The following is a 20,498-nucleotide window of genomic DNA, read 5'->3' as shown; positions in this document are numbered from 1 at the left end:
AGTCATCACCCAGACACATCCCCTGGTGTTACTGTATAATGTCCCATTCCCAGCAGTCACCTCCTCAGTCATCACCCAGACACATCCCCTGGTGTTACTGTATAATGCCCCATTCCCAGCAGTCACCTCTCCAGTCATCACCCAGACCATGTCCCCTGGTGTCACTGTATAATGCCCCATTCCCAGCAATCACCTCTCTAGTCATCACCCAGACACATGCCCTGGTGTAACTGTATAATCCCCCATTCCCAGCAGTCACCTCTCCAGTCATCACCCAGACACATCCCCCGGTGTTACTGTATAATGCCCCATTCCCAGCAGTCACCTCTCCAGTCATCACCCAGACACATCCCCTGGTGTTACTGTATAATGTCCCATTCCCAGCAGTCACCTCTCCAGTCATCACCCAGACACATCCCCCGGTGTTACTGTATAATGTCCCATTCCCAGCAGTCACCTCTCCAGTCATCACCTAGACACATCCCCTGGTGTTATTGTATAATGTCCCATTCCCAGCAGTCAACTCTCCCGTCATCACCCAGACCCATCCCCCGGTGTTGCTGTATAATGCCCCATTCCCAGCAGTCACCTCTCCAGTCATCACCCAGACACATCCCCCGGTCTTACTGTATAATGTCCCATTCCCAGCAGTCACCTCTCCAGTCATCACCCAGACACATCCCCTGGTGTTACTGTATAATGCCCCATTCCCAGCAGTCATCTCTCCAGTCATCGCCCAGACATCCCCTGGTGTCACTGTATAATGTTCCATTCCCAGGAGTCACCTCTCCAGTCATCACCCAGTCACATCCCCTGGTGTTACTGTATAATGTCCTATTCCCAGCAGTCACCTCTCCAGTCATCACCCAGACACATCCCCTGGTGTTACTGTATAATGTCCCATTCCCGGCCGTCACCTCTCCAGTCATCACCCAGACACGTCCCCTGGTGTTACTGTATAATGCCCCATTCCCAGCAGTCACCTCTCCCGTCATCACCCAAACACGTCCCCTGGTGTTACTGTATAATGTCCCATTCCCAGCAGTCACCTCTCCAGTCATCACCCAGACACGTCCCCTGGTGTTACTGTATAATGTCCCATTCCCAGCAGTCACCTCTCCAGTCATCACCCAGACACATCCCCTGGTGTTACTGTATAATGTCCCATTCTCAGCAGTCACCTCTCCAGTCATCACCCAGACACATCCCCTGGTGTTACTGTATAATCCCCCATTCCCAGCAGCCACCTCTCCAGTCATCACCCAGACACATCCCCTGGTGTAACTGTATAATGCCTCATTCCCAGCAGTCACCTCTCCAGCCATCACCCAGACACATCCCCTGGTGTTACTGTATAATGCCCCATTCCCAGCAGTCACCTCTCCAGTCATCACCCAGACGCATCCCCTGGTGTTACTGTATAATGCCCCATTCCCAGCAGTCACCTCTCCAGTCATCACCCAGACACATCCCCCTGTGTTACTGTATAATCCCCCATTCCCAGCAGTCATCTCTCCAGTCATCACCCAGACACATCCCCCGGTGTCACTGTGTAATGTCAAGGGGTCAGCTTGCTCGGGGTAGCTTGCGTGGAATTTAATAAGTGTGGAAATAAGAAGTGTGTTATCCGAACAGTTAAAAAAACAGTTGAACAAACATTGAGAGCCATCAAGGAAAGGTAACTTACTTAAACAACTTATTCCTACACCACTTAACCCAAAATGATCTCACAAACGACCAAAGCATGTTCATCAAACTATTGTTTCTTATTTCAATTCATGGAATTCTCACCAAATGTAACACATTCTACACTCACCCTAAAACTCACCCCTCTGTGCACATTACAGCTTCTATTCTTCACTCCCCTCTTCTAACCACTCATGAGCTTTATACGTACTTCTCTGCAAGTACTTTGACAACCACAATTGGCCACCAGAATAAACACTCGCAAACATCCACCAATATTTATCTTCTGCTTTTATTAGCTGGTGCCATATCACCAAATCCAGGCCCCAGCCACCTGTCCCTCTCATACTCAGCTGTCTCAAAACAATATAGAAATCCATCTAATCTCATAAATATCACGTCTCCCATCCCCCTCCAAGTCACTAAAATGTGGCTTATGGAACGCACGCTCTGTTTGTAACAAAATACCATCCATCCATAACCTCTTCATATCTCACAACTATAATCTGCTGACTATAACAGAAACCTGGCTCACGCAATCAGACACAGCCTCCCATGCAGCACTGTCACACGGTGGTTTCCACTTCACACACACACCCCCAGGCCTGGTAATAGTAAAGGTGGTGGGGTTGGAATCTTACTGTCCCAATTTTTCACATACACTGTTCTACCTCAGGTTCCATCACTCACATTCACATCATTTGAAGATCACTCTATCAGGATTTTCACCCCCTTCTCTCTGCGTGTTGCAGCTATCTATCACCCTCCTGGGCAACTCAAACAACAATTTCTAGAAGATTTTCCTGCCTGGCTCCCTCACATCTTATCCTCTGACATCTCCACCATCATTATGGGTCGATATCAATATAGCTTTTGACAGTCCACAATCTGTTCATGCCTCCAAACTGTCACGATCCAGGTAATTCCTTATCAGTATTTACCTTCCAAATGCCTCCTGAGACTGTCCCAGTGTTCCAAGCCTGGATTCCATCTGCACTGTCTGTGTGCAGCACGCTGCATCCCATTGTCTCTAATCTCTTTACTGTGATTCTGGCAGCATCAGGATTAAGTTTCATATGCAAGTTACAAACAATCTTTCCCTCCAAAAGCTAACATGGGCGCAGCCATGTTTTCCTAATCACATGTTACCTTTCAGCCTATCAGCTGCACTCTGGTCTCTGGTTAATCAGCCAGCCAATCCCTGTTTCCCAGCTGGTATAAATATCCTGTTCCTGGGGTGGAAAGAGGTCAGTGCTTCAATTGTCTTCAGTGATCCCAGTGTGTAGTCCTTCCATGGACTTTCTCTGCAGTACAGCCTGACTCTGCAGTGTCTCATCATTGCATCCTGTGACTGGCAGTTACCGACACCAGCTTCCAGCAGTGCTCTGCCCTGCCAGTAACCATCGGTGTTCCACCATCGATCCCAAGTAACCATCGGTGTTCCGCCATCGATCCCAAGTAACCATCGGTGTTCCGCCATCGATCCCAAGTAACCATCGGTGTTCCGCCATCGATCCCAAGTAACCATCGGTGTTCCGCCATTGATCCCAAGTAACCATCGGTGTTCCGCCATCGATCCCAAGTCACCATCGGTGTTCTGCCATCGATCTCAAGTAACCATCGGTGTTCCGCCATCGATCCCAAGTAACCATCGGTGTTCTGCCATCGATCTCAAGTAACCATCCGTTTTCTATCATTGGTATTCCTCTGAACTGTGTTCAATAAAACCTTTGAACTTTCCTTCGTTGTCTTGGTCCCGCCTTCGGGCATTTGTTCTAAAGGTACCCTGCATGTCCAAGAACCCTGTACTGCCTCCCAGGTACACTTATACCTCAGCCCCTACAACTGAGGCTTCCCCCTGGTCAGCACCAGCCCTCAGTTGTGATAGTAAGCACTGACCTAATGGATCCAGCCGGAGACCAGGTCCAAGTGACCAGGCCGATGCAAGAACTTGCAGCCTGCCTTGAACGTCAGGGGGCTACACGGGGCCGTGTGATTCGCTGTCTCCAGGACCTCTCCTCTCGGCTGGATGGAATACAAGTAACCCTCCGTGGTTCAGGGGCGTCCAGTGTGCCGACTGCAGTACCTTTGGTGGTATCCCCACCCACCATTCCAGTTTCTGCTCCTTGTCTCCATTTACCAACACCTTCCAAGTTTGATGGTTCCCCAAAAGCCTGTCGGGGTTTCCTAAATCAGTGTGAGATATATTTCGAGTTACAGCCTGGCAGTTTCCCAACTGACCGCACAAAGGTTGCTTACATCATCTCCCTCCTGAGTGGCTCCGCCCTCGATTAGGCATCACCTCTATGGGAGAAGTCTGATGCTCTGCTCTCTTCATATGCAGACTTCGTGACAACCTTCAGGCGCATATTTGATGAACCAGGTCGTTTGACCTCAGCCTCCTCTGATAGCCTAAGGCTACATCAGGGGACACGAACAGTCGGTAAATATCTGGTACAGTACCAGATCCTAGCGTCCGAACTTTCCTGGAATAATGACGCTCTTTACTCAGCCCAAGAAGGGGCATCTGTGTCTACAGCCCAAGGAGGGGCATCTGTGTCTACAGCCCAAGAAGGGGCATCTGTGTCTACAGCCCAAGGAGGGGTATCCAATGTTCAAGCTCTAGTAGGGGCATATAAGTCTGCTCAAAAAGGACAAAAACAAAATTGGGGCGCTAATGTTTAAATCAAACGCTAGCCGCACGTTCCTGGGGCCTGGTTCGTAAGCCTCCAATTAATTATAACAAGACAAAACAACTTGGAACTGCGCTTAGCATTTAATTATAGCTGTTTTATTTTTTATAAAATGAAATAAAAATAATGATAAAAATAAACAGATTATATAATTATACAATTACCGGCCGGATTTCTTGTATTATACAGTCCGTACATAAAACATTTGGTGTGTATAAAATACATAACTATTGCACACAGCCAGAATTTCTCTCCTGTAAATGTATATTTATGCACAACGGGGTGTACTCCACTAATTAAGAGAAACTACTTTAATGACAGTTATGACTTCGCAGGCGTCCCTGCACTGTAAACTGCCTCGTAAACTGTCCGTTTAGTTAAAGAAGAAAAATTGGTGAATTACTACTTTAATTACTAAATCGTTCCGGGCTGTCCTGAAAACGCAGATAACAGCACAATATTTGGACGAATCTTATATACTCTGTCCTTCCTTTAAGCAGCGGAATATAACAGCAGTCTCTGTGTAAAATATGAGGGAGTTCAGATGTCAGAATGTCCATATGTCAGCACAACGGCATTCTCAAAGCTGTTATATTGAGGTGATAATGTGACCCAGGTGCCGCACCAGCCTCTCTATTATGATGTAATTTTGCTCAGATGAAGGAGAGCCCTCCTTATTCCCCCTTAGCACTGGGGTCCGGACAACCGGGTACTGAGACAGATGATGTAATGGAGGCAGCAAGCGTTTCCTGGAATGATTGAATATGCCGGCCAGCTATAAACTCACTTGTTTTCTTGTTTTTCGGGGAGGAGACAGGTGGCCGCCGAGAAAGCCTGTTAACGCCGCAGTTCGGTCCGCCTTCTGAGTATGCCGGGTGCCGCAGCTGCATACGGGAGTGAAAGGCACCAACAGCTCCTCCTCCCCGTCTAAGAGTCCTCCTGGAAGCCCGGCTACTGGAGGGGTTTGAGATGGATGGCAACAGCTAACGATTAAAACACTGGGGGTGAGGGCAGTGCCCAGCATACACCAACACAAATGTACACATTGACCAGCATAGTTACCCCACCCCCATATACCCACACCCTCCATACACCCTCCAAAGCCACACAGTGCCATCACATGAACCCCACCAACCACACAGTGCCCATCATACACACCCCCAATACCCACACATTGCCCATTACACACACCCCCAATACCCACACATTGCCCATTACACACACCCCCAATACCCACGCATTGCCCATTATACACACTCACACAGTGCCAATTATACACACACCCAATATCCACACATTACCCATTACACACACACCCCCAATACCCACACATTGCCCATTACACACACACCCAATACCCACACATTGGCCATTATACACACTCACACAGTGCCAATTATACACACACCCAATATCCACACATTGCCCATTACACACTCACATAGTGCCAATCATACGCACTCCCCACAACATGTTCAGTGCCCATTATACACACACCCATCTGACACCCCCTCCACTGGCACCCGTGATCACTGTGTCTGGGGACCACAACTGGGGCTTCGAGATGGTGGCTACAATGTGTCTAAGTGGTCACCTGGCACAATGTGCGTAACGTGCTCTACCTGGCGCAATGTGTATAACGTGCTCTGCCTGGCGCAATGTGTGTAACTTGCTCTGCTTGGCGCAATGTGTGTAACGTGGTCTACCGGGCGCATTGTGTATAAAGTGCTCTACCTTGTGCAATGTTTATATTTGATTTACCTGGTGCAATATATATAACTAGCTCTACTGGGCGCAATGTGTATAATAATGCGCTCTATCTGGCGCAATGTGTATAACGTGCTCTGCCTGGCGCAATGTATATAATAATGCGCTCTGCCTGGCGCAATGTGTATAAAGTGCTCTACCCGGTGCAATGTGTATAAAGTGCTCTACCTGGCGCAATGTGTATAATGTGCTCTACTTTGAGCAAAGTGTATAGCGAGCTGTACCTGGAGCAAAGTCAGTGTTCGCAAAAACGCGCTATAGCGCGTATTTTACCCGTTTTCATGGCCAGGGACTCACTTTTCTAAAATGGGCGGGTCCCCAAGGACGCGCTCCGCTTGATGAATCCTAGCTTTAAAATGAGGAGGTGGAGCTTCGACTCCTCTCCTGGTCATGTGCAGCGGCTTCACACAAGGTCCCAGCATGATGGCTCAGTGTAGTGTGCGGGACCCCATGGAAGGCTGCAGAAGACGTTTGTATTTAAAGTGGCTGCACTCAAGGGGGATCCAGTCAGCGGCTGACAGGCGTCATCGTCAGTAACTGTATGTGCTGCGTGGGGGGGAGGAAGCGGATCCCTGTGTATGTGCTGCGGGGGGGGGGAGAGGACGGCTGTACATGTGCTGCGGGGGGGGGGGGGACGGCTGTACATGTGCTGCGGGGGGGGGGGGGGGGGGAAGCGGTTCGCTGTGTATGTGCTGCGGGGGGGAGGGACGACGGCTGTGCATGTGCTGTGGGGGGGGAGAGAGGAGAGGATCGCTGTACATGTGCTGCGGGAGGGGGGGGGGGGGAGAGGACGGCTGTACATGTGCTGCGGGGGGTGGGGGGGGAGAGAGGAGCGGATCGCTGTACATGTGCTGCGGGAGGGGGGGGAGAGAGGACGGCTGTACATGTGCTGCGAGGGGTGGGGGGGAGAGAGGAGCGGATCGCTGTGTATGTGCTGCAAGGGTGGGAAGAGGAGAGTGGACGGCTGCAGGGGAGAGGGGAGCGGATCGCTGTGTATGTGCTGCAGGGGGGGAGGAAGAGGAGAGAGGACGGCTGTACATGTGCTGCAGGGGGGAGAGAGGTGCGGATGGCTATGTATGTGCTTCAGGGGGGGAGGAAGAGGAGAGAGGACGGCTGTACATGTGCTGCAGGGGGGAGAGAGGTGCGGATGGCTATGTATGTGCTGCAGGGGGGGAGAGGGGAGCGGATGGCTGTATGTGCTGCAGGGGGGGAGAGGGAAGCGGATGGCTGTATGTGCTGCAGGGTGGGGGGGGGAGAGGGAAGCGGATGGCTGTATGTGCTGCAGGGGGGGAGAGGGAAGAGGTGCGGATGGCTGTATGTGCTGCAGGGGGGGAGAGAGGTGCGGATGGCTGTATGTGCTGCAGGGGGGGAGAGGGGAGCGGATGGCTGTATGTGCTGCAGGGGGGGAGAGAGGTGCGGATGGCTGTATGTGCTGCAGGGGGGGAGAGAGGTGCGGATGGCTGTGTATGTGCTGCAGGGGGGGAGAGGGGAGCGGATGGCTGTGTATGTGCTGCAGGGGAGGAGAGGTGCGGATGGCTGTGTATGTGCTGCAGGGGGGGGGAGAGGAGAGCGGGTGGCTGTATGTGCTGCAGGGGCGGGGGGAGAGGAGAGCAGATGGCTGTATGTGCTGCAGGGGGGGAGAGAGGTGCGGATGGCTGTGTATGTGCTGCAGGGGGGGGGAGAGGGGAGCGGATGGCTGTATGTGCTGCAGGGGGGAGGGGGGATCGGATGGCTGTATGTGCTGCAGGGGGGGAGAGGGGAGCGGATGGCTGTATGTGCTGCAGGGGGGGGGAGAGGGGAGCGGATGGCTGTATGTGCTGCAGGGGGGGGGAGAGGGGAGCGGATGGCTGTATGTGCTGCAGGGGGGGAAGAGGGGAGCGGATCGCGGTGTATGTGCTGCAGGGGGGGGAGGAGGGGAGCGGATGGCTGTATGTGCTGCAGGGGGGGAGAGAGGTGCGGATGGCTGTGTATGTGCTGCAGGGGGGGAAGAGGAGAGCGGGTGGCTGTATGTGCTGCAGGGGGGAGAGGGGAGCGGATGGCTGTGTATGTGCTGCAGGGGGGGAGAGAGGTGCGGATGGCTGTGTATGTGCTGCAGGGGTGGGGGGGAGAGGGGAGCGGATGGCTGTATGTGCTGCAGGGGGGGGGGAGAGGGGAGCGGATGGCTGTATGTGCTGCAGGGTGGGGAGAGGGGAGCGGATCGCGGTGTATGTGCTGCAGGGGGGGGAGGAGGGGAGCGGATGGCTGTGTATGTGCTGCAGGGGGGGAGAGAGGTGCGGATGGCTGTGTATGTGCTGCAGGGGTGGGGGGGAGAGGGGAGCGGATGGCTGTGTATGTGCTGCAGGGGGGGAGAGAGGTGCGGATGGCTGTGTATGTGCTGCAGGGGTGGGGGGGAGAGGGGAGCGGATGGCTGTATGTGCTGCAGGGGGGGGGAGAGGGGAGCGGATGGCTGTATGTGCTGCAGGGGGGGGGGGGAGGGGAGCGGATGGCTGTATGTGCTGCAGGGTGGGGAGAGGGGAGCGGATCGCGGTGTATGTGCTGCAGGGGGGGGAGGAGGGGAGCGGATGGCTGTATGTGCTGCAGGGTGGGGAGAGGGGAGCGGATCGCGGTGTATGTGCTGCAGGGGGGGGAGGAGGGGAGCGGATGGCTGTGTATGTGCTGCAGGGGGGGAGAGAGGTGCGGATGGCTGTGTATGTGCTGCAGGGGTGGGGGGGAGAGGGGAGCGGATGGCTGTGTATGTGCTGCAGGGGGGGAGAGAGGTGCGGATGGCTGTGTATGTGCTGCAGGGGTGGGGGGGGAGAGGGGAGCGGATGGCTGTATGTGCTGCAGGGGGGGGAGAGGGGAGCGGATGGCTGTATGTGCTGCAGGGGGGGGGGAGAGGGGAGCGGATGGCTGTATGTGCTGCAGGGTGGGGAGAGGGGAGCGGATCGCGGTGTATGTGCTGCAGGGGGAGAAGAGGAGAGCGGATGGCTGTATGTGCTGCAGGGGGGAGAGGGGAGCGGATGGCTGTGTATGTGCTGCAGGGGGGGAAGAGGAGAGCGGATGGCTGTATGTGCTGCAGGGGGGAGAGGGGAGCGGATGGCTGTATGTGCTGCAGGGGGGAGAGGGGAGCGGATGGCTGTGTATGTGCTGCAGGGGGGAAGAGGAGAGCGGGTGGCTGTATGTGCTGCAGGGGGGAGAGGGGAGCGGATGGCTGTATGTGCTGCAGGGGGGGAGAGAGGTGCGGATGGCTGTGTATGTGCTGCAGGGGTGGGGGGGAGAGGGGAGCGGATGGCTGTATGTGCTGCAGGGGGGGGGGAGAGGGGAGCGGATGGCTGTATGTGCTGCAGGGGGGGGGAGAGGGGAGCGGATGGCTGTATGTGCTGCAGGGGGGGGGAGAGGGGAGCGGATGGCTGTATGTGCTACAGGGTGGGGAGAGGGGAGCGGATCGCGGTGTATGTGCTGCAGGGGGGGGGAGAGGAGAGCGGATGGCTGTATGTGCTGCAGGGGGGAGAGGGGAGCGGATGGCTGTGTATGTGCTGCAGGGGGGGAAGAGGAGAGCGGATGGCTGTATGTGCTGCAGGGGGGGAGAGAGGTGCGGATGGCTGTGTATGTGCTGCAGGGGTGGGGGGGAGAGGGGAGCGGATGGCTGTATGTGCTGCAGGGGGGGGGGAGAGGGGAGCGGATGGCTGTATGTGCTGCAGGGGGGGGGGAGAGGGGAGCGGATGGCTGTATGTGCTGCAGGGGGGGAGAGAGGTGCGGATGGCTGTGTATGTGCTGCAGGGGTGGGGGGGAGAGGGGAGCGGATGGCTGTGTATGTGCTGCAGGGGGGGAGAGAGGTGCGGATGGCTGTGTATGTGCTGCAGGGGTGGGGGGGAGAGGGGAGCGGATGGCTGTATGTGCTGCAGGGGGGGGGAGAGGGGAGCGGATGGCTGTATGTGCTGCAGGGGGGGGGAGAGGGGAGCGGATGGCTGTATGTGCTGCAGGGTGGGGAGAGGGGAGCGGATCGCGGTGTATGTGCTGCAGGGGGGGAAGAGGAGAGCGGATGGCTGTATGTGCTGCAGGGGGGAGAGGGGAGCGGATGGCTGTATGTGCTGCAGGGGGGGAGAGGGGAGCGGATGGCTGTGTATGTGCTGCAGGGGGGGAAGAGGAGAGCAGATGGCTGTATGTGCTGCAGGGGGGAGAGGGGAGCGGATGGCTGTGTATGTGCTGCAGGGGGGGAAGAGGAGAGCAGATGGCTGTATGTGCTGCAGGGGGGAGAGGGGAGCGGATGGCTGTGTATGTGCTGCAGGGGGGGAAGAGGAGAGCGGGTGGCTGTATGTGCTGCAGGGGGGAGAGGGGAGCGGATGGCTGTATGTGCTGCAGGGGGGGAGAGAGGTGCGGATGGCTGTGTATGCAGGGACGTGCAGTCAGGGGAGGCAGGGGAGGCAGTGCCTCCCCTGTTATTAATGATTAAAATAATACAAAGAAGATACTTATGACACAGATTCTGTGTCATAAGTATCTCCTTTAGCCTTCATATTATTTTAATCTGTTTTACCCTGTAAAAAGCAGTTGCAAAAGTGTGCAGAGGCACCGCTCTTGGTGCCTCCCGCTGTCACTGTTACAGGGCCGGAAGCGGGGGGCGGGGCCTAGCATTGGGCGGTGAAAGCCCATTAAAAAAATCAGCACAAGCGGCACCTAATAGTAGTGCCGCTTTGAGAAAGGGGAGTGCTTTCAGCCAGAGGCGGAACTCCCAGAGACGGAGGAGTTGGCTGGCGCTGGGCTCCTGTCCTGCAGGGGCACCTCTCCTCCGTTGTATCGCTCTCCGTCTCCTGTTATTTATTAGATTTTTTTTTATTTCAATTTTTCCTTTCTGTACCTGCCCCAGGAAAGGCTGCTGGCCACCGTCAGTCTCCTTGTCTGTCCTCCCCATGGCTGCTATACAGGCAGCCCAGCTCCGCCCCCCTCTGTTGTCATGGCTCCCTGCTGTTGCTTCTCCCTGCTGCTTGACGCCGGCAGTGCTGTAAAGAAGAGCCCAGCTGCCACCACGCGGATGCCGAGCTCCCCCTCCTTCCTGACATCCGCCAGCGCCAAACCAGGAGGCAGACACCCTGCGCCGACGAGGGACAACACAGCCCAGCAGCCGCCGGCCAGAGGTAACTGCAGTCGTGGGACTCCCCCTGCCAGGCCAGCCACCAACATGAGGACGCTGGCGTTACAGCGACCCAGACGCCGAGCAGGCCACGCCACCGGGAGGAACGCTGCACCTGTAAGGTGAGTATTCACAGAGAGTCCGGGCACACACGCACATACGCACACACACAATCCCCCCTCAATTTGCCATCCCAGCGACCAGGAGCCAGGTGATTATACTAATTAATGCCTATCTAATTAAATTACTGTCAGCAGTTATCCAGTGGCAGGAGTTGTTTCATCAGTCCCCCATGCAGCAGGATCAAAAGTGAATGTTGTCTTGTTGCTGCATGGAGTCAATTGGCCCAAGGAAAAAAAAGTGGATCAAAGCTCTGTGAGGAAGCACCAAGTGTTCTAGACTTACTAAGACATTAATTTCCCCCCCTACATGTGAGCTTTATGTGAGTGCTTTCCAATAACAGGGGGCTGAGGGGTTAGTTGGGTGCTAGCTATGCAGCTGGAGCATTGCATGTCTCCCTCTATCATGCTCTCCAAGAAATTCCTCAGTGTAAGCAGCAGCTACCTCCATCCAGGCGCATCTGAGCTGGCTTTGCATGAACATCCCATTATCTCCACTGCTGGCAGCCTAGAGAGAAGTTCACCTTTGAAAAAACCTACCAGGGGGATGACGAATCAGTCAGATCCAGACAGGTTCCCTGACTCCAAGGACGCACCAGGGGATGGCCAGAGGGGTAAGCTGTCTCCTGCCTTGGATGGGGTGTCTGAGATTCATCGTAATTTCGATGGCTCTGCAGCAGATCGCTATCTCCTCCCTCCTCCGCCCAGTCAGTAGCTCCTGCAACTACTATGTTCCCCTACCCAAGCCAGCATGGACCTGCTCACCCAGCATTTTCCATCGGGAGCCCCAGCCGTTACATGGCTCACCACCTAGTCATCACCAATGGAGCTTACAACAGCCTCCTGGGCAACTCATCCCCACAAGGATACCATGGCACCAGATACCCATACACCCAGCAGTACGTGCACTCCTACCAAGGCGCACCCTACTTTCAGTTCTCCACCGCGCAGCCTGGGCTAGTCCCGGCAAGGCTCAGGTCTACTTGTGTAGCAGGCCACTCTGGCTGAAGTTTCACAGGCATCAGACTGAGATGATCACCACCAAGCAAGGCAGGTGGGTACCGTGCCAACATCCATGCTATGCAGCCGGTCCAGACCGGACAGGCCCTATTATCCTGCGTTTTCTGTACTGCTTTAGTTCAGGTGTTTAGGCAATAATTGAGATGCTAGACATAATTTCACGCCACTTTATTTGATTAACAAATAGTTTTATCTCAATATTTTGTACTTCTTGTATTTCATTTTCTATTTGTCAATTTTTTATTTGAGCAAAACCTATTTTTTTTTTTTTACTTCATTATATAAATGCAGTGGATTAAATAGTTCTAGTCATTACTTGTGTTTGTAACAATTGTTGCTTTATGGTTGCTAATTGTAGCAATACCTGTAAAGAAAAATGGGTTAGTTTAATGTAAACAGCCCTTTTGTATGTTGACAGTCCTTGGTTTTAAATCAGGGTTCCATTGTTTGCCGTATAGGAGAGATGAGGATGTTAGGCAAGATGTATTAAAACCATAACTGTCCCTAATCTACCAACCTTTTCCATGCTGACGGGGGACGCTGGTGTGTCTCCGTATGGCTAGGTTCCACGCTCCGTAGTGCCGCTTCACTCCAGCCGCGTCTCCTTGTACACGCTAACGTGGGGGACGCTGGTGTCTCTCCATGAGGCTAGCACCTCCAAAGAGAGTGTCAGCCCAAGTGTACTCTTTCATATAGAGTACACCGTAAAAGCCGACACACAAGCCGGGATCTCAAGCAGCCCCAGGGCGCAGCACGGCGCACAGGAGACGCGGCCAGTGTAAAGCGGCTTCACGGAGCGGGGAACCTATCCTCACGGAGAGACACCAGCGTCCCCCAGGGCTGTTTACATTAAACTAACCCATTTTTCTTTACAGGTATTGCACTGCTACAATTAGCAACAATAAAGCAACAATTGTTACAAACACATACTACATAGATACATTATAGCAAGCACCCTGCCTCACATTGTTATTACTATTCTATTTTTTCAGGGCTGTTCGAACACACAAATCCCAGCTTCAGCGCTGTTTTATTTATTGCATTACACTGAGACTGAGAGGGTCCAGGAGAGTGAGGGGAGGGGAGTGGGTGACTGGTCTGCTGGCTTGCAGCTGAGGGTGGCAGTAGCTGACTGACTGGGCTGGCAGGAGGAAAACTTTGGCATGAGCTGGCTTAAGCGTAGGGGGTGAGGCTGATATGAGGGGTGCATGAAAGGAGAGGACATTGACATGAGTATGCTGCTGGCATCAGGAGTATGAGAGGAGGCTGGCATAAGGGCAGAGGAGGCGATGTGCTGTTACAATTGGGGAGTGGGTGAAGGGAAGAGATGATGATGTGGCTAAAAGACACAGGGGGAGATGATGGTGTGGCTGAGAGATGCTGGGGAGAGATGATGGTGTGGCTGAGAGACGCAGGGGGAGATGGTGGTGTGGCTGATAGATGTTGCAGGGAGAAGGTGGTGTGGCTGAGAGACACAGTACAGGAGGTGACACAAGTCTGGTTGAACCTCTTGTATGATGATGACCTTAGTTATTTTCCTACACTAACAGGCATCTTCCGGACCATGTGATACCTACATGAATAGTGAATGCCGACTGAAGATGCCGTCTTCCCAGGGAGAATTCATTTCTTCAGAGGTTCCCCGTTGTGAGAAACCACCATATAGGTAAGGTGCATATGGAATAGAAAGGAATGTCAATATGTGGTGCTAGATACACCCCTCCAACAGTGCACCCCCTAATGAAATGTGATGCGCACACCTATGGTCATGCATTGTCCATCCGCGACCCTGAGGAGCTGAATTACAGTGCAGGCAGGGCGGGGTGGTGCCTGCTTTTTTGAGACAGAGGAGCTGTGTCAGTGACACAGCAACTACCTCTTGGTATCCACAGAGACAGCTTTCAAGAAGCTGAATCTAGGGGGAGCTGCAGCGCACAGGTTTTATTGAGAGCTGGCCGGGTGAAGATCCAATGGGTAAGGGTTATCCGCAGGACTCAGTGAACATTATGGCTGCAGTGCCTCACCAGCCACTGACCTCACCGCACGCCACTGTGTGTATGTGCTGCAGGGGTGGGGGGGAGAGGGGAGCGGATGGCTGTGTATGTGCTGCAGGGGTGGGGGGGAGAGGGGAGCGGATGGCTGTGTATGTGCTGCAGGGGTGGGGGGGAGAGGGGAGCGGATGGCTGTGTATGTGCTGCAGGGGTGGGGGGGAGAGGGGAGCGGATGGCTGTGTATGTGCTGCAGGGGTGGGGGGGAGAGGGGAGCGGATGGCTGTGTATGTGCTGCAGGGGTGGGGGGGAGAGGGGAGCGGATGGCTGTGTATGTGCTGCAGGGGTGGGGGGGAGAGGGGAGCGGATGGCTGTGTATGTGCTGCAGGGGTGGGGGGGAGAGGGGAGCGGATGGCTGTATGTGCTGCAGGGGGGGGGGAGAGGGGAGCGGATGGCTGTATGTGCTGCAGGGGTGGGGGGGAGAGGGGAGCGGATGGCTGTATGTGCTGCAGGGGTGGGGGGGAGAGGGGAGCGGATGGCTGTGTATGTGCTGCAGGGGTGGGGGGGAGAGGGGAGCGGATGGCTGTATGTGCTGCAGGGGGGGGGGAGAGGGGAGCGGATGGCTGTATGTGCTGCAGGGGTGGGGGGGAGAGGGGAGCGGATGGCTGTGTATGTGCTGCAGGGGTGGGGGGGAGAGGGGAGCGGATGGCTGTGTATGTGCTGCAGGGGTGGGGGGGAGAGGGGAGCGGATGGCTGTGTATGTGCTGCAGGGGTGGGGGGGAGAGGGGAGCGGATGGCTGTGTATGTGCTGCAGGGGTGGGGGGGAGAGGGGAGCGGATGGCTGTGTATGTGCTGCAGGGGTGGGGGGGAGAGGGGAGCGGATGGCTGTATGTGCTGCAGGGGGGGGGGAGAGGGGAGCGGATGGCTGTATGTGCTGCAGGGTGGGGAGAGGGGAGCGGATGGCTGTGTATGTGCTGCAGGGGTGGGGGGGAGAGGGGAGCGGATGGCTGTGTATGTGCTGCAGGGGTGGGGGGGAGAGGGGAGCGGATGGCTGTGTATGTGCTGCAGGGGTGGGGGGGAGAGGGGAGCGGATGGCTGTGTATGTGCTGCAGGGGTGGGGGGGAGAGGGGAGCGGATGGCTGTATGTGCTGCAGGGGGGGGGGAGAGGGGAGCGGATGGCTGTATGTGCTGCAGGGTGGGGAGAGGGGAGCGGATCGCGGTGTATGTGCTGCAGGGGGGGAAGGAGGGGAGCGAATAGCTGTGTATGTTATTTGATTAAAGGAATTTCGTCTTTCAGATTTGTTGTGCAATACATGTATATTCATGGAGTTGGGTATATGATCCCGGCGGCCGGGATCCTGGCGGACTCAGTATACCGACGCCGGGATCATGGCTGCCAGAATGCCTGCTGGAGGATGAGTGCAACGTAGCCCCTTGGGGGCTCTCTGCACTTGCCACAGGTTCTATTCCCACTCCATGGGTTTCGTGGACACCCACGAGTGGAAATAGCCCTGGCACAGCGGTCGGGATCCCCGCGTCGATATTTTGACTGCCGGGATCATAACTACAGACCTATTCATGATGTTTACCATACATTATATAAAGCGCCGTTTTTGTTTGTTAGTTATACACATTTCGTGTTTGTAGTGTTGATTTCCCTTTTATATAAAACAGCAGTTTATAGGATCTGTGCAGGCATTATTATTATTATTATTATTATTATTATAGAAATAATAATAAATAGAAAACATTGCCAATTGACTGAACATTCCCCCTCCCTACCCCAATCCCTGCCTGTCCTTGGCCCCCTCTACCATCAGCTTTACCCCAAATACTGCTTGCCCTTACCCGCTTTATCCCATGTTGCTGCCTCACCCCCTATATTATGTTATGGGACCCAGAAATCGTTAAGTAGGACCCCACATTTTCAAAGCAAGGGGTCCCTGGGACCCACATTTTTTTTCGCCCAGCGTGATCACTGAAAGTGTATAACGTGCTGTAACCTGGTGCAATATGTATAACGTGCTCTATCTGGCGCAATGTGTATAGGAGGTTCTACCTGGTGCAATCTGTATAAGCCGCACTACTGCGTGGTGTAATGTGAATTGGCACTATTATGTGGCCACGCCCCTCAAACTTTGTGCCGCGCCTTCGGCGCGCACTGCCTTTGCTTTGCGGTCTAGTAAGGTGGAACACCAATTCACTTTTTGCCTAAGGGCACCAAAATGTCTAGTTACACCTCTGGTGCGGGGTGTCCTGCATGCTACACAGCCCAGCAGCACTGTCACCCCATCCCCCCACCTTGCAATACTTTTGTAGTGTCCAAACAAGATTAAGATTAATAAGAACCTTCATTCCGATGGGACACAGAAAAAGACCGGTAGGACCCCAATTTTTGAAAGTGAGGGGTCCCTGGGACCCACTTTTTTTTTTGATCAGCGCGATCACTGTATAGAAGGTAATATTGACCCCAGATATCCTAGGTCAGGGATTTGTCCTCCTTATATCATCCTCCTTTGATTCAGGACTCTCATTGGTGATTTGAGGGACCCCTCTACCCATGGCAGCTCCCCAGCTGGTGGGACAAGTGTCCATCACCTAACACCAAAAGCAGATCCACTTTATCTTTTCTTTCTATTTATTTCTGAACTCTCGTCAATGATTCAGGAGATGGTTGCATATAAATACTTATAACCTGCTATCCTACCTCACTGCTCATGCCCAATACCGTCCGATCTTGGAAGCAAAACAGTTGAGGGCCAGGTTAGTACCCGGTGGGGGACCACCAGGAATACCTGGTGCAGTAGGTTCAAAACTAGGAGAAACTCCTGTCTAACATTGACACCAGATTCACACTTTTTCTATTATTCTAACTTGACTATCGGAGGCATCCCACCTAAAATCCACCATAGCCTGTCTTCCAAACATAATCTTGATATACAGACTTTTGAGCCATTTTTGAGGCAGGGTTTGGAGATATTGTACTATTTAAACCAGTCTATCACAGTTTGTGTTTGGACAATAATTAAGTAATAAAAAAAATTCTCAACGCCAGAATGGATTGCATATATTCTAATTATAAATATGATATTTATTCTAAATATTTCACCGTTTATGCTTCCACTGCCAGATGCTTTTTAAATTTGTCTTATACTTGTTCTGTTTGATTAGTCTGTAATTGTTGTTTGTTTATTTGTTCTCAGGAGATTGAATAATTTCTTAATCATTTGTAATAAAAGTTAGGTTTTATTCTTTGGGAGTATCTCATTATTTTTTCACAAGAGTGCGCCCACAAAGAAGTCTACTTTCTTTCTCTTGTCACTGTGACACTCCCAGGTCCCCCTCACCTCCACAGTCATGTCCCTGTATTATTACTATAGATATAAGTGATGTCAAAGTGACACTCACAGACTCCCTCACCTCCCCAGTCATGTCCTTGTATTACTACTATAGATATGTGATGTCAGTGACACTCACAGACTCCCTCACCTCCCTAGTCATGTTCCTGCATTATTACTGTAGATATAAGTGATGTCACTGTGATATTCCCAGATCCCCTCACCTCCCCAGTCATGTTCCTGCATTATTACTGTAGATATAAGTGATGTCACTGTGACACTCCCAGATCCCCTCACCTCCCCAGTCATGTTCCTGCATTATTACTGTAGATATAAGTGATGTCACGGTGATATTACCAGATGCCCTTACCTCCCCAGTCATGTCCCTGTATTATTACTATAGATGTGATGTCAGTGACACTCACAGACTCCCTAACCTCCCTAGTCATGTTCCTGCATTATTACTGTAGATATAAGTGATGTCACTGTGATATTCCCAGATCCTCTCACCTCCCCAGTCATGTTCCTGCATTATTACTGTAGATATAAGTGATGTCACTGTGATATTCCCAGATCCCCTCACCTCCCCAATCATGTTCCTGCATTATTACTGTAGATATAAGTGATGTCACTGTGACACTCCCAGATCCCCTCACCTCCCCAGTCATGTTCCTGCATTATTACTATAGAGATAAGTGATGTCATAGGGACACTCCCAGGATATACATTTGCTTCATACTGCTCCAATTATCATCTGTTACACATGCCAGGGATATTATGTTCTCTGCTTTAATATATCCTAGAATTTGAGCAATATTTTCAATCCCCACAATTACATATAATAATAATAATAATAATAAAAAATAAGAATTTACTTACCGATAATTCTATTTCTCGTAGTCCGTAGTGGATGCTGGGACTCCGTCAGGACCATGGGGGGATAGCGGCTCCGCAGGAGACTGGGCACATCTAAAGAAAGCTTTAGGACTATCTGGTGTGCACTGGCTCCTCCCCCTATGACCCTCCTCCAAGCCTCAGTTAGGATACTGTGCCCGGACGAGCGTACACAATAAGGAAGGATTTTTGAATCCCGGGTAAGACTCATACCAGCCACACCAATCACACTGTACAACTTGTGATCTGAACCCAGTTAACAGCATGATAACAGAGGAGCCTCTAGAAAAGATGGCTCACTACAGCAATAACCCAAATTTTTTGGTAACAATAACTATGTACCAGTATTGCAGACAATCCGCACTTGGGATGGACGCCCAGCATCCACTACGGACTACGAGAAATAGAATTATCGGTAAGTAAATTCTTATTTTCTCTAACGTCCTAAGTGGATGCTGGGGACTCAGTAAGGACCATGGGGATTATACCAAAGCTCCCAAACGGGCGGGAGAGTGCGGATGACTCTGCAGCACCAAATGAGAGAACTCCAGGTCCTCCTCAGCCAGGGTATCAATTTTGTAGAATTTACAAACGTATTTGCTCCTGACCAAGTAGCTGCTCGGCAAAGTTGTAAAGCCGAGACCCCTCGGGCAGCCGCCCAAGATGAGCCCACCTTCCTTGTGGAGTGGGCATTTACAGATTTTTGGCTGTGGCAGGCCTGCCACAGAATGTGCAAGCTGAATTGTACTACAAATCCAACGAGCAATAGTCTGCTTAGAAGCAAGAGCACCCAGCTTGTTGGGTGCATACAGGATAAACAGCGAGTCAGATTTCCTGACTCCAGCCGTCCTGGAAACTTATATTTTCAGGGCCCTGACAACGTCTAGCAACTTGGAGTCCTCCAAGTCCCTAGTAGCCGCAGGCACCACAATAGGTTGGTTCCGGTGAACGATGAAACCACCTTAGGGAGAAACTGAGGACGAGTCCTCAATTCCGCCCTATCCGAATGGAAAATCAGATAAGGGCTTTTACAGGATAAAGCCGCCAATTCTGACACGCGCCTGGCCCAGGCCAGAGCCAACAGCATGACCACTTTCCATGTGAGATATTTTAACTCCACAGATTTAAGTGGGTCAAACCAATGTGACTTTTGGAACCCAAAACTACATTGAGATCCCAAAGTGCCACTGGAGGCACCAAAGGAGGCTGTATATGCAGTACCCCTTTTACAAACGTCTGAACTTCAGGGACTGAAGCTAGTTCTTTTTGGAAGAAAATTGACAGAGCCGAAATTTGAACCTTAATGGACCCCAATTTCAGGCCCATAGACACTCCTGTTTGCAGGAAATGTAGGAATCGACCCAGTTGACTTTCCTCCGTCGGGCCTTACTGGCCTCGCACCACGCAACATATTTTCGCCAAATGCGGTGATAATGTTTTGCGGTTACATCCTTCCTGGCTTTGATCAGGATAGGGATGACTTCACCCGGAATGCCTTTTTTCCTTCAGGATCCGGCGTTCAATCGCTATGCCGTCAAACGCAGCCGCGGTAAGTCTTGGAACAGACAGGGTCCTTGCTGGAGCAGGTCCCTTCTTAGAGGTAGAGGCCACGGATCCTCCGTGAGCATCTCTTGAAGTTCCTTCTTGGCCAATCCGGAGCCACGAATATAGTGCTTACTCCTCTCCATCTTATCAATCTCAGTACCTTGGGTATGAGAGGCAGAGGAGGTAACACATACACTGACTGGTACACCCACGGTGTTACCAGAGCGTCTACAGCTATTGCCTGAGGGTCCCTTGACCTGGCGCAATACCTGTCGAGTTTTTCCCAACGTTTATAATCATGTGGAAGACTTCTGGGTGAAGTCCCCACTCTCCTGGGT

The sequence above is a fragment of the Pseudophryne corroboree genome, unplaced genomic scaffold, assembly GCF_028390025.1.
Source record: "Pseudophryne corroboree isolate aPseCor3 unplaced genomic scaffold, aPseCor3.hap2 scaffold_1762, whole genome shotgun sequence".
NCBI classification, from domain to species: domain Eukaryota; kingdom Metazoa; phylum Chordata; class Amphibia; order Anura; family Myobatrachidae; genus Pseudophryne; species Pseudophryne corroboree.
Note: the sequence above shows the minus strand (reverse complement) of the source record.